General features: G+C 42.7%; 1 pseudogene; it reads right to left on the bottom strand.

Moving 5' to 3' along the window:
• Positions 1–8467: 8467 nt before the first annotated feature.
• On the bottom strand, positions 8468–13135 carry LOC125366932 (annotated as a pseudogene).
• Between the last annotated feature and the right edge of the window lie 555 nt (positions 13136–13690).

Below are 13690 nucleotides of genomic sequence, written 5' to 3' on the forward strand. Positions count from 1 at the left end.
GTTTGCCCACTTTGTGTCAAACCACAGTAGCTGCTGCTGCAGAGGCAGCCAAGGAAGTAAAGGCTACAATGCCTGCTATCAATAGCCCTATAAATTATCTAGGGCACATGAGCTCTTTTAAATGTTTTAACACTTGAATACCTGTTTCTTCATACAAAGCTTCAGATATGTTCACAGGAATCATGACAAATGGAGGCTGCTTAATAACAATTATAGAATCAGTAAGACCATTATACAACAAGCAACTTGTAAAAGAACAGTTAGTACAAGTAACATTGAAATACATGGCTCCTATAGAAATATTGACTCTGGTGCTGGTTCCAGATCTGGAAGAGCCCCTGCATGATTCTGAGTAGATCCTGGCCCAAGCACATAGCCTCTGTCCAGACTTGCGGGATTCTCTGCTATCACATGCCGAGCACACCTGGTTCACCGATGGCAGCAGCTTCATTCTGGATGGAAAAAGGTATACGGGTGTGGCAGTTACCACAGACACTGAGATAGTGTGGGTGAAGGCACTCCCACAGGGAACTTCTGCACAAAGAGCAGAACTAGTGGCACTAACAAAAGCCTTACAGATGGGAAAAGGAAAGAGACTAAATATCCATATGGACAGCTGATACGCTTTTGCCACCGTAAGTGTTATTGTTATAATTTTCTTTTTGCCTTCTTTCCTTGCTAGCCAGGCTAATGTTGATGCTATTTTGGCAGCTCACTCCAAAGTGGAGTGATCCCCCTTATTTTAGCAACTAGCAGGAATCCTGTAAAATCCCATGCAAGAAGGCATTGGTAGTTTTGTTCTTGCTCAGGAATATGGGTATAGCCACCTGACCCTTAGAGCACAGCTGGGAAGTTTATGTGTTATTTTGTTGTTGACATTTGGATCTTAAACACTATACAGCTAATGGTAAGTCTGTGTAGCTGAAAGTTAATTTCCAGTTTGAAGTAATCCTGCAGTCGCTTGGTAAAGTAGACTAAGGTTATAGATTCCTGGCTAGGTAAGGTCAACCTCCCTTAGTCAGCCTGAAGAAGCTACAGAAGATGGATGATGTACACCCATCACCTCCCCTTTAAAACCAAAGGACCAGAGTTGTTTTTGATTACTACGTTGGGCCCTATTGGCCCATGCCTTATCTCTATATCATCCCTTAAACATGCAAGCCATTGAAATGGACAGAATGGAGCATGATTGGCTCCCAAGGTACCAAAGACAAAGGGGGAAAATGAAGAGCCAGAGTAAAGCCATTTTGAAGTCAGGCCCCACTTTCCCACATGAACCTGAGATAAGCAGGCCCTGTAAGTAAACTCAGGACAAGCTTATTAGTGCCCAGCCAGTCAAAAACTCTAACTACTGGGAATGCTTAACTCTATCCGCCCCCAGAATGCCTTGAGCCCTGTGCCTCGAGCCCAGAGCCAATTAGATTTTTACCTGTGTCCTAATCTTGCTTGCTTGAACACCTGATTGTTGTAATTTTGTTTTTTGCCTTTATAAGCCCTGTGCAATTGCAGCTCGGGGCTTCCTCCTAATCTCCGCTGTGTCGGTGGGTAGGATGAGGCCCAATTTGCAACTCACTTGAATAATGCCTTGCCTTGCTTTTGCATTTTGGAACGTCTGAGTCTCAGTGGCCTTCTTGGTGGTCTTCTCGGGACTTGGCATAATACTTCCTTCCTTCCTTCTTTCCTTCCTTCCCTTTCTCCCTCCTTCCTTCCTCCATCCCTTCGTCCATTCCTTCCTGCTGCCTCTCTCCCTCCATTTCTTCCTTCCAGTTTTTTGTATGTTGTACTGAAAATGATAACATTGTACTCAAGTTTTCCCTTTCTTTTTATTTTTGATGGGTTGATACAATAAATTATAGATCGGAAGGGATTGTCCCCAACTTTGAGGTTTGCTTACAACTCTTAAGAAAAACAATATCATACTTCAGTTCTTTCCAGGCTAAATTCAGTTTATATTCCTGATGGTGTGTGTACAGGACACACGTACCCTTAAAGCATTCAGAAATTCCTGAGGCTCCAGAGCTATGATTGAACTGAAATGTGTAGCTCCAACTTTCCTGTTTCTTACATCCACACTGAAGTTTGGAGTTAGGTCCCCTGTAGACTCTACTTCTGTCCATAGATTCGTTTCTGATGCTGAGAAGAGCTTTCTTAAGAGAGAAACACAACTACACAGGCAGAGAAGAAAGGCTAGGAAGATCCTCTTTTGTAAATACCCAAGAGCCATAGGGCTCCTGGCTGTAGAATTGACATTTGTTCCTCAAATTACTGAAATGGGTACAGATCTGGACCTTCTGTTTTGTCTCCATACCTCTCAATGGCTGCATCAAGCCTGTCTGAATCTGAGCGAATCTCTCAGGGTCAATGCTTTTCTGCCACCAACTTTGAGGTCAGTAGCTCTACACAGGGGCAGGATAGAGTCCTCGTCTCAAATGGCCCAGCCTGGCCTTGTGGCTCAGGAGGTCTGCAGGGTGGCCATGAAGATGCAGTTTCCATAGAAACCGAAGAAGCGGAACTTGGAGCACTGGCTCAGGGTAGGCAGGATGCATAAGATCTCTGAATCAGTGATACAACATCACTCCTGGGCCAGAGTCTCAAGGGTGTGGGCTACATGCTCCAGCAGGGCTTGCAGGGGCTCAGGACTGACGTCGTCCATGAACAAATGCCTCAGACGCAGGTGCTTGAGCTGCCTGGTGTAGCGACAATGGGACAGAAAAAAAGTTTGGACTCCATCATCATACAATGACTCAGAGACAAGGCCTACAAACGTGGCAGGCTCCTGAGGGTGGAGGGCATGTTTTCATGACAGAAGATGGTAACTTGCACATGAAGCTCCTGTAGATGCTTCAGCGGCTCCAGATATGCCTCTGATTTGGGGCTGAAAGTGTAGAAACCTGCACCCATCATGGAGAATTTGAGGATGTGAAGCTATTTCATTTGACTCAGGTAAGCTGCCAATTTTTTCATGGCCATCTTTGCTAGTCAAGTCTATGGTTATGATCAAGGCTTGTTCTTCAGTCATCCCCGAAGAGCAACTCAGTGTTGTCTTCTCATTCAGATTGTCTGGATAGGATATTTGGACCATGGAGGTATATCCTTGTGTCCAGAACTCAGGGTACTCATTCCGCAGGTTGAACACTTTTAGTTTCAACCTACTGTGGCGCTCCTTCTTGGCAAGAAGCAGATGGAGCAGATGGAGCAGATGGAGCGCATCCGGGACAGCCTTGAAGGTTTCCAGTTCTGGTGACTGTTACAGGGCCCCCAGGAGAAGGCAGGGGAAGGGCCAAGCCTGAACCATGGCCTTCAGCACCTCTCTGTGGTCCCCTGTGTATACCTCCATGAAGAGTGAAGGAAAAAGCAGCACCAGCAAATCGTCCAGGGCAGAGATGGCCATGACTGGGTGGCTCAGCAGACTCTGTTTGGTGAGATGCTGGAGCGAGGGTGGGGTCTCCTCGGTCATCTTGGTTGATGAGATGTGGATCAGGTATGCAGGGCTCTCTGGATCCCAGCAGGGCCAGGCACTGGCTGTGAGCTCCAGTACTCTACTTTTGTTCTCTGATCCCTGGGCATCTTTATACCCCCAAGTCCCAGCCTCCCTATCCCATCTCAACCAATCAGAGAGCAGCTTCTGATGGGATTTCTGAGCGACACCTGGCCTGCATAGACAAGGTGTCACTTCTGGATTAATTCAAACTGAACTCCCAATGCAAGAGTGATAGGGTTAAGGGCATGTTCCCAACCTGCTCTTGGCAACGTACCTTGAAGCAAAAAGGGATTCCCACCCTATCCCTCAATCCCTCCATGCATTCCCATGATACTTCACTGCCCTGGGCCTGTGAAGGAACTGAAGATAGCACCCAGCCCAGCTCTATAGCATCCACAGAGCCTGCTGGACATTCCGTGTCTGTGTTTTTTCCCTTCAGTACCTAAGTTTTTCCTTCCTTTCTTCCTTCCTTCCTTCCTTCCTTCCTTCCTTCCTTCCTTCCTTCCTTCTTCCTTCCTTCCTTCCTTCCTTCCTTCCTTCCTTCCTTTTCCTTCCTTCTTCTTCCTTCGTTTGCTTTTCTTCCTATTCTATTTCTTCTCCTTTTCTTTTCCATCCTTCTTTCTTCTATTCCATCTTCTATCTTTTGTTCCTTCCTTCTTCTTTCCTTCCTACTGTTTTGTCCTTTCTTTTCCTTCCTACCTAGTTCCCTACATGCTTGCCAGCCTTCATACCTTCCTTCTTTCCTACCTTTCAGGTTTCCTTCCTTTCATTTATTTCCCTTTTTCCTTCTTTCTTTATTTCTTCCTTCCTTCATTCCTTTCTCTTTCCTCTTCCTTCTTTCCTCTCCCTCTCTCTCTCTTTTCTAAAATAGATTTATGACTTAATTAGTAGAGTGTGGTCATTTCCCACAAAAGTTCATGGATGGTACCCAAGTCCTGAGTTCCATCCCCAGGGATGGTTCAAAAGTAAAATTTGAACAATGACACATTTCCAAAGACAAAAATATCTAGATCAAATGTTGGAGAAAATGTGTGTGTGTGTGTGTGTGTGTGTGTGTGTGTGTGTGTGTGTGTGGTATGGGGGGAGGATTAATATCAAATAGGAAAGAACCTCCCACGAGAGCAAGAGAACTATTTCTTCATCTCCTACACATTTTAGGTTGAGATTCTTCCATTGTTCATGCAGTCATTGTTGAGATTTGGTGAAAATAGCATGAGAATGTGGGTAATACTTCAATTGCTTTTCTATAAGAAATATTCACTACCTATCTACCCAGGTACAGCAAAAGAAAGAAGGCAAGGAAGAAAAGAAGAAAAGAAAGAAAGAAAAAGAGAGAGAAAGACACAGAGAGAGAGAGAGAGAGATGGGGTTTGGGAAAGAGGGAGGAAGGGAGAGAGGAAAAGACACAGAGTTGCAATACCCTGAAGCCTGTGGATGCTGTAAATTTGGGCTAGGTACTCTTTTTGTTTTTTTTCAGGGTCGAGGCAGTGGGATGTCTGTGCAAATTCTGAAGAGATTAATGTATAAGAGTGGAAAGTCTTTTTGTGCACTGTATTTTGCATTTCAAAGAGAAGCTGGGCAGTGTGGTTGGAGCCCCTAATCTTATCTATTTGTATTGGAAACACAGTTGGAATTAATCTGGGGAGTGACACCCTATCTAGGAGAGTGACACCCTGTGTAGGTGTGCTGGGTGTGGCTCTGAATTTGTTGACTTGTTTTGTCTTTCTGTCTACCTATCTTGATCTGTCGCTGTATCTCTGTCAGTCTGTCATCTCCTCTCTCTGTCTGTGTCTCTGTCACTCTGTCTCTCTGTGTCTTTCTCTATCCATGTCTCTCTCATAACTTTCATGGCAAGGTTTTCAGCCAATGCATTTTGTTGAGGTTATTAATACCCAGATATAGTTCTTCCTTCCCCCAAATAGAAATTTGTCTTTCAGTAGTTTTTTGTCCACTTTCCGGCTGGTTGGTACACAGCTGACTCTACTAGAGAAACTGATTTTTGTTCACACATTTCAGTTTCGTGTATTGAATTAAAACCAAAATGAGCAAGGTCTTCGATTTTATTGGCTTAGCTCGTGAGTTGGCATTTCACTCATCCCTCTTCTGCTGTGAGGGAGGAATTACAGGGCTAGAATTATTGGTTAATGTGGTAGGACGTGAACAAAACATTCTAGAGTGGTTTTTGCAGCCTTAGATGGTCAGAATTATCCAAGTTTCTCCATCAGATTACAACTGGGTGCCTGGGAGTGTTTCTTAAATGTGGACATTATGAACAGCAGTGACTTAGGCAGGCGTTGAGGTCTGCACTAATGTAGTTTCAGGCTTTGCCCTCTTTGTTGAGCCAGAACTACATATCCCAGAATTCCCTTGTTCAAAATGACCTCCAGCTCCATGGGACTAGGATGGTAGAACAGACATAGTAGCTACTAGGCTCTGATGGAGCAGGTCACCAGGGCCAGTGTAGCTCATATCAGGTCTCCTGGCTCTCCTGGAGCAGAATCAATAGTTTTCTGGCATTCTGAAGTCTACATGCGGATCATAGGTGTGTGCATTGTCAGGGTGTAGGGCGCCATCTTCTCAGTGAGGTCATCACTTCTTAGAATTTGGAAGTAATGGAAGATCACTGCAGATTGCAGTTTTCCCTCCTGAGCTGTAGCTCATCCATGCTCTCCTTTCTACCCAGTTTATATATTATTTGTTCATTTATTTAATCTAATTTTTAACCATCTGCAAGTCCCACTGTGTGTAAGTGATGTTTGCCACCCTACTCCCCGGCCCCCAGGTAGGACAGAAGCCTTGAAATGCTCAAGTTGGGATCCCCAAAAGACCACCAGAAACCAAGACCAATGCAAGCCGCAAAAAGGGCGTTTATTTCTGGCTAGTTCAGTCTTCCACAAACTCAGTAAACTGAGGATGCTAAGAGGCCCTGAGCCTAGGGCTTCCAGCTGTTGTATACATTCTTTGGGAAAGGCAGGGACTTAGCGTACATCATAGCATTTTTTAATTAGATACCAGAAACCACACCTGGGTGGGGGAGTTCTGGAATAATTCCAAAACTTGATTCTCTTCTCTGCTGGTCAATCTTATAGTTGTTTACGGTTTTTCTGTGAACTCTCTGTAAGATTTTATGGTCTTTACTGGGAAGTGAGGGGTGGGGAGTAGGGCTTACAGTAAGGTCAGTCAGATACAGAATGGGGTCTTAGTACAATATGGAGTTACTCTGGTCCTTCACTGTGGCTCTATAGCCTTTCTGTAGAGCTGTGCACTCATCTCGAGCCTACTTGCGTACTATGCAAATCTCTGCAATAAGTATCTGTTCCAGGTTATCATGGCACTTTTGGATTTCCTGATAAAACCTTGACTTGTGGTTCACCTTTATGAAGCAGGGCCACATTTTAAGGTGCAGCAAGTTTTGGACTATCATGCTAAAAAGGAAGAATCATGATGAAACCCTGACTCAAGTTGAAAGAGATGGAAAAAGGAGTTACACAAAGGAAAAAATTGTCAAAGTGAAGCATCTAGAAAATAAAACCAAGCCAGATGCAGGGGTTCTCAGTGCAGATCTGAGAGAGGGATTATGAGTACCAACAGGTCCTATCATATTGCAGAAAAAAATTTTCCCACAACAACCAACACTACCTTCAGCTTCATTTTTATCCTCAGGACCAGAGATAAAGGAGTATGAAATGATCTCAGGAAGGTCCCCAACACAACACTACATGCCAGAATTTCCCAGTTGAGTCCTGTGCATTTTCTATGTGTATCAAGTGTATTCCAGTTGACTTAACTTTTTTTTTTTTTTGGTGCCCAAAATCTGTGGTGCTGAGGAGGGATAAGGAACAGAGGGGGGCGGCACAAGGAGGAGTTCTGGCTCAGGGCTTTGCCACATGAATCAGGCTCATAAGCAAGGCAATCTCAAAACACTCAGCTGACCAGAGACATGCAAAGGTGGTGGTCCTGGGAGGGAGGGGAACTTGCCATACTACGTTTGAAAAAAATGCTGGGCACGAGTAGCTCACAGTTGTCTTCATAGCAACTCAGGAAGCTAACATCGAAGATCAAGTTCAAAGCCAGCCAAGGCAGAAACATTCTACTCAGAGAAAGCTGGAAGTAGTGCTGTTGCTCAAGTGGTAGAGACATAGGCTTGAACAAGAGAAGCTCAGGGACATCACTCAGGCCCAGAGTGCCAACCTCAGTACTAGAACACACACACACATAGAGAAAGGCTGCAATTCACCATGTCACCTTGTGAGTGCAAGGCATCTTGGTCCATGACACCACTTACATCTTTCTCCCCCATCTCTCCCAACCCACCCTCTCATGTGTGATAGTTTCATTTCCACATTTAGGCATTGAATATGAGAAATTCATTTGCCCACCTTCCCTCTGTCCATTAATTTACCCTGATTCCCCTTGACCTCCTTCTTCTCCCCCACACCACAAGTAGTGGTATTTTTTCTCTCTCTCTCTCTCTCTCTCTGTTTGTGTGGGTGTGTTTGTGTGTGTGCCTGTCCTGGCGCTAGAACACAAGGACTGTGCATTATCATTAAGCAAGTATGCTTAAGGCTAGTGTTCTACCACTTGAGACACAGTTGCACTTCCAGCTTCTTGGTGGGGGTTTATTGGACATGGAGTCTCAGAGACTTTTCCTGCTGGGGCTGGCTTTGAACTGTGGTCCTCAAAGAGCAGTCGGCCACCTGATCAGCAAGGATTTGAGGATTGACAGTGTGCCAAGAGCTGATATACTTTGGTTTTCTTCAAATATCTCTGAACCATCAGAAAACTAGAACTAAGTTCATAGTAAATAGAAAGAACCAAAAATATATGAAACGAAATTCAAATTGACCTGTCTCTAGCTACAACTTCTCACTGTGCCATTACTAGAAAAATGAGTAAAAGCTGCTTATTTGTTGAAATGATTCCAACTATGTAAACTAATATCTAATGGCAAAAAATACCCGCTTGAACAAATATGTAAGATTCTTCTTAGGAGGGCTTAATTTGCCCAGGGAATTTTCTATCCCTAAAGCCATGCACACAATTTATATCAGGCCTTATCAAGATGATGTAGCACTTGGGGACAAAGATGCAGCCCAGAAGCCCTGCACTGGAGGCCAAGATGGAGAAGACCTCCACAGCCACCATGACCTTGCCCTTGGCACTGTGGTAGACAGGCAGGAAGGTGAGCCACACACTGCAGAATACCAGCATACTGAAGGTCAGGAACTTGGCTTCATTGAAGGTGTCAGGCAGGTTCCTGGCCAGGAAAGCCATAGTGAAGCTGGCCAGGGCCAGGGAGCCCAGGTTTCCCAAGACACAGTATAAGGCAGCAAGGGAGCCCTCGTTACACAGGATGATGATGTGTCCATGTTCAGAGTTTGCATCTGTGTCAATGAAGGGAGGAGAGGTTCCCAGCCAGAGTCCACAGAGAGTCACCTGGATCAGGGTGAAGATGGGAATGATGAAGTTAGGAGCCCCTGACACCAGCAACCACCTCATCTTTGTCCCTGGAGAAGTGACCTTGAAGGCTAGAACCACAGTTACAGTTTTGGCTAAAACAGCAGAAACAGCGACAGTGAATACAACCCCAAATGTGGTTTGCTGTAAAATGCAAGTGACTGTGTTGGGACGGCCAATAAAGAGCAAGGAACAGAGGAAACAAAAGATGAGGGAGAAGAGCAGGATGTAGCTGAGAGCCTGGTTATTTGACTTGACAATGGGGGTGTTGTGATATTTCACAAAGACCCCAAGAACAGCTACTGTGAGTGTAGATAAACCAAAGCCATGCAGGCCAAGGCCATCCCCAAGGGCTCCCCATAAGCCAGGAAGCTTACAGTTCTTGGGAGGCACTGGTTTCTCTGTGTGTTGGCATATTGGTGATCTGGACACTTCACACACTGCTCCATGTCTGGTGAGGAAGACAAATAACCATTAGTTCCTTTCCAGTGCTTAAAATTAAATTAGGAAATCGCTACCTAGAAAAAAAAGTCTGACATATTGATAATTACTAGCATCAACTTCATTTGACCAAGTATAACCAGACATGTATAGCATTATTTTTTCATCACTTCATCATGTTCCTACACTTGGCTCCAAATTATAGTTGAAACTATTAATTTGCAATGAAATTCATTCATTTTCTTCTTTGCCATTCCTAATGTCCTAATAGTTTTAGACATCTCTTCATTCTTCCATAATATTTTTCAGCCTTTTTTTTACACAACTCAAATTCCTTATTTAAAATGAAGACTAAAAGATGTTGCATTTTTTTCTGTCTCTGTGTCATATAGATAGGAGCAGTGTGGTCCTTCCTTGTAATTGTGATATTTGCTTCTCCTACTCACCTGTAAAGCACTAGAAAACAGAGAATATAATCATTCTTTGAAGTCAGGCCATGTACAAGAGTTGAACCAAACGAGTGCATTTTCTCTTCTTTAATAACAGTTCTGGACAACTAGGAAATAAAGATCTGTGTTTTCTTTATAATGTAAAAAATTTGCAAAACATAGAGGCCTCATTCTTAAAAGGATTTTGTATTTCATAAGATAGAAAATATGCTAACATTACTGAGTATTTAAATAAACATGCATACATTGTATAAGAAAAAGTTAATCCTATACACAATTCAGAGCCCATGTTTTTTTTTTTTTTTTTCAAGAAGCAGTATCATCCATTGTTGTAATTAAACTACTAAGTGAATGAAGGAAGACTTTGACTACAATTCCAATACATAACATTGGTAGTGCTTTTCATGGTTTTGGGGGCACTAGGATAAAACCTGTATTTCTCTCTCTGCCGTGAACTTACCTGTCTCATTAGCCATCTCATTCTCTGAGCAAGGGGTACAATCAAAGCAACAGGCAGCTTTTCCCTCCTGAAGGGATTTCCTGAATCCAGGACCACAACTCTCACTGCAGACAGAATGAACAGGCTGAGGAACATCAAATATGTGTCAGAAACTATTAAGGCTTTTCCTAACATTCCCAAAGTTTCCTTAGTTGAACGACTTTGATTCTTTAGAGTAGTATATCAATACACATAAATCCAGTCAGTGAATTGAATGCTGCTATGGATTCCACATCCTGTCACCACAAAAGTTTTATGTGTTACCTAATTCAATTATTCCTCTCATGAAAGAGATCTAAGTAGCAGCTCAATTAATCATTAAATGAAACTACCAGCAAAGGGAACTAAGTAAACCTTTCAAATACATAAAGAAATTCCTTTGGTACTTCGTTGGTGTTAGAACTCCGCTAAGAAACATGCAATGTGTATTTTATGACAATATTCAAAATTCACATTTAGAAACAAACTGAATTTTTCTTGGAGGGTGCTGATCCAGGGGCTTGAAGTCAGTGTCAAAGCAATGTCCTTGAGCTATTCTGTTTTCAAGATAAATGATCGTCCACTTGATCCACAGCTCTAGCTTAGTTTTGAGGTGTTTTAGTGACATAGATTCTCACATATTTTTTGCCTAGTGGGGCTCTAAAATGAGCTATAATCTGAGATCCGAGGATGTCAGCCTCCCAAGTAGAGAGAATTAGAATCATCAGCCAGCACCCAGGACCTCTTTTGTGGTGGTTAAATGAAGAAAAGGGTCTCACAGGTATTCCTGATAGGCCTGAATTCAAACCATGACATTCAGAACTGAAGAGCTACTATTGAGGTGCCAGACTTTGAAGTCAGGCCCCACCACGTGAACCCCATTTTAGAATCGAACCCTGAGCCAATCAGATTTGTACCTGTGTTCTAATCTTGCTTGCACAGCTGATTGTTGTAACCTTGTTCTTTGCCTTTATAAGCCCTGTGTAATCACAGCTCGGGGCTTCCTCCTAACCTCCGCTGTGTCGGTGGGTAGGACGAGGCCCGAGTTGGCAGCTCGTTAAATAAAGCCTTGCCTTGCTTTTGCATTTTGGAGTGTCTGAATCTCGGTGGTCTTCTTGGGGGTGGTCTTGCGACTTGGCACAACACTATTACAGGAGTCAGTGCTGGCATTCAATCAGGTATACAATTGACTTACTTATATGCTCTTAAAATCGTTACAATTAAGTAACAACTCACCTCTGTAGTTCCTATGGCCCACTCTACCAAATCTTCAGATAAAGATAGTTGATGATCATGTAGAGCAAATGGAGAAAAATGTCCTATTTTCACCTTAAGATCAAGACCTTGTGGAAAATTCCAAATGTTCACAATGTCATACTCTGCCTCCAATTTTTTTTTTGTTATCTAAAATCACCTGATCTCCAGCAGGATTCTGAAATTGGGTGTTCTTCAGAAAAGGGTGCAGCTACAAGAGACACATCATCTTATGTTGAAGTATATCCCAGTGGTTAGACAGAAACGCTAAATTAAGAAAAGCTCCTGAGAAGGTTGGGACTAGATTCAGATCCACTGCATCAGTGACAAGCGTGAGCCCAGGCTTAAGCTTGCAATAAAGACTCTAATGTGCTTTAAAAAATAGAAAAAAGAAAAGACATAGCAAAGCTCCTGAGTGTCTTTAATCTCTGATTCAGAATTCAAGAGAAGCACAGACACCTGATAACACACTCCAGAAGAAAGTCTTTGGAGGAATAAGAATAATTTTCCTGAAAGCTGGTCACACAGCAAAGTGCTAGAAGGCCTCTTTTCAAGAGTACCCTATTTCATTTAAATAAGCATAAATGCATCAATTTTCAGGTGCCTAGAGTTTTCCACAACAACTAATTTTATGGGTGTCAGTAGTTATAGCTTGAGCTTGTTCAGGTTATATAATACCTAAAGGAGAATGAATCTAGATAACTTATGAAAAATAGAGATACTTGTGCTCAGCAGGTCATCCTTAGAAACTCATAGGGAAAAGGTGATTATACTGTTTTCACAACATTACCTATGTGTATGTGGAAATTATTAGTTACTAGAATAAGGTATACAAGTATGGAATTGATTTCTTTCTTGCTACTGGCCTGTTTTCCATAAGAGCACAGGAGTATGTCTAGAAAACCTCACAGATATTTATAGAAATTTAATTTTTTTTACTTTGGGGAACATAACTAAAAGATTTATTTTCATGTGGTAAGGAAGTCCGCTAGGAATAGACTGTGCTTATTGTGCGTGCCATTCAAAATAGAAGGTCTTACCTGTGCAGGGGAAGGCACTGTCTCATTCCTGTTTTCTATTGTTTGTACTTCTGTTTCATGTAGTAGCATCTCATGGAGAGCCTGGGCCACAGCATACACAGCATTGTATATATTGTAACTGTCTCCAGACAGTCATGTCAAAAATGTGCCCTGGCAACCAATCCAAGGAGGCTTTGTGAGGACAGTTCTCCCATGTTACACAGTCAGACTCAGAATCTGAGCAATTAAAAGAGTGAAACCACAGCCGAGCAAGGAAAAAGTCTTCTCGGTATGTGGAAGGGTTCACTGCCTTGACAAAATCTGTGAATCCGGAAACATCTGGGTGATGGTGTGAAAAAGTGAAAGGGACATGGAATGAAACTCGCATGAAAAATCTCCTCCTCATGGGTAACTCCCACTGTGAGTTCAGGATACATACTTTACCTTTTATTAAATACTGCTCAATAAACTCCATGAAATCTAGTGCATATTCCTTATCACCGTATATGATGAGGACATTTGCTGAAGATTTGTTAATCTGGTTATACCGTGCCATGGTTTCAAATGATAAGCTATAGTTTTGGATTGCTAGCTCGAAGGCTACACAAACTCTGTTCTTGTCCATCTCTTCTTTCAGTAGATGAAGAATCCACAAGCCATTATCATCTAGAAAGGTTAACAGTCCCACCCAGTTCCATCTGAAGTAAAGCAGTAAGGAGACCATGGCAGTGGCTATGGACATGTCCTTTGAGGCCATCTGATAGAGAGCAGGGAACTTCCTGTGGTCATTCAAGGCCTGATCAAAAGGCCCAATGGTGAGCTAAAAGGCATGAAAATTGGATGCTCCATGAATGAGAATATTTCTATCCATCACAATCTCAGCCATGATGTATATTAAATAACCTGTCAAACTAGGTGACAGGATTTTCTTTTACTGTTTGAAATAACATTAAAAATTTTAATATATGTGCAACATGTCAATTTGTTACTAAATTGTCTCTTTATCTCTGTCACTACTTCCAATGAATCCTCCTTTCTATTACACTCCCAGCTATATATTCCTAGTTCCATTTTTCTATATGTACCTGGAATAGTATGTTGTATTTTGCCA

This window comes from Perognathus longimembris, chromosome 18, assembly GCF_023159225.1.
Source record: "Perognathus longimembris pacificus isolate PPM17 chromosome 18, ASM2315922v1, whole genome shotgun sequence".
Classification (NCBI taxonomy): Eukaryota; Metazoa; Chordata; class Mammalia; order Rodentia; family Heteromyidae; genus Perognathus; species Perognathus longimembris.